Here is a 1,867-nt window from a genome sequence, read left to right on the forward strand (position 1 = left end):
TTTTGATTATATTGGAAGAGTTGAAGATTTGTTTTCCGCAGCAGTCTGGTCTGGCTTGTTCTATTTTTGTTGTCAGTGGTAGAGTTTTTATATGCCATCACTTTCATTAGCACTTAATTGTTGGCACAGAGCCTCAGCTGCCAAATTACCTGTCTACTTGCCATGTGAAGGGCTGTTACGTTGCTTGCCTTCTGAAGAAGCTGTGCCATTCCAGAGTTAAGGCTGTGTTGTTTTTTGCTTCAGAGGTACTAAACACTTCTCCGTCTTGTGTTAAGTATAAATAGAAGATCAGGTTGTCCTTCAAACCACTGAACGTGCTGGTGGGAAAGAAGGCTGCGGACAGCAGGGAGCTGCCGCCCGAACGCTGGCAAGAAGAGATTCTGAGGTAGCACAGGAGAGCAGGGCAGAGCTTGTAGCTACGAGAGCCACCAGCTGACCTGAAAAACAAGCAGGAATGATCCATCTAGAAGCGCAGTGGGCAAGGGGAGGGTGGTGTGCAAAGCTGTTCTATTTTCTTTAAATAGAAAGTATCACAGAGCCGAGGTCTAGGTCAATGTTCTGGCCACAACTTGCGTCTGCAGTGCCTCACTGATCTCTCACAGTAATCACTGATCTTTCACCAGGAGCTCTGTGTGGACAGAGATTTCACCCTCTGTACCTAAAGGGCTTTGTACAGCTGAGTACTGCTGCTTCACTGCAGAAGGCAGGCACTGGGGCTGGCTGGGTAATGCAGGGAAGAGGGGATTGGCGAGGTCTTCTCTCCACATCTCTCATTTTAAGAGGTTCAGATGTCTCTCAGTTTCATTTTATTTCCATCTGCTTTACCCTGAGGTTCATGACACCCTGGTGTTGCAATTTACCCAGAGCTTGTGGACAGATGAACACTTAATGGGAATTTTATCTAAGTGTATCTTCTGCATGCCTGGTGCAGACCAGGGACTTGAACCAGTGTACTGATGTTTTGATGAATGCACTGATCACCCACTGTTAGTGCTCCAGAAATAGAAGATCCTTTGTTTACTCCTTTCTATCAGAATTAAGACAGCTTGGTTTACTAAATTTGTTGACTGTGTGGCAAATATGCAGCAGAGCAAAGGGAGAAGCTGCTCTCCACTTAGCCAACCAGAGGGCCTTGCTATGATCTCATCTCCCTGCTCTGGGTGCCCTCCTGTGGACGTGAAGCTACAAAGGGGAAAGTTTAGTAAAGGTCCTGCTATCTCCAGGACATGATGGATACATTCAAGACATTTCTCGGGTACACATGTGCTCCTGGATCTGTTCAAATCCCACCAGCATGACATTATTTGTCTAAGTGACCCACTTTGTTTGAGAACATGTTACATTTTGCCAACATTTCAAATGCTGTCTACAGTGACTTTGCAGGGAGACCCATGAGAGAAAAGTGCTTCTGGGAACGACAGCAGTTTAATACTGAGTTCTTTAAAGCACATAAATAGTAGTTGCCTGAAATGTTACTTCCTTGTACAAGTTAAGAGTTTCTTTAAGCAGAATTCAAAATCAAACAACATTTATCACAATAAATACTGTCAGGGAACTTCAGGTCTCTAAAGGTAATCTGGTAAAAAGTGGGGTCTAAGTTAATATTGAAAGGAAAATATTGAAAAAACAGGCTGTCCTCCTTCACTATTTTTTTAATAACTTATTCATTGATAACAATACTCAGGCAAAAAAAGTGTTCGGAAGACTGAATATCCAGAGATAGCATCCAATGGTTACCAATGTCATGGCCATTCCTAGTCACAGGCAGCTCATAGCTGCAATAACAGTTTCATTAAATTCCAGGTATGCCATCCATCCTGCTCTCTGCCTACCAGAACTTTGCCACAGCTCCACTTCCAGTCTGCTC

The sequence above is a fragment of the Fringilla coelebs genome, assembly GCF_963513975.1.
Source record: "Fringilla coelebs genome assembly, chromosome: 4".
NCBI lineage: Eukaryota > Metazoa > Chordata > Aves > Passeriformes > Fringillidae > Fringilla > Fringilla coelebs.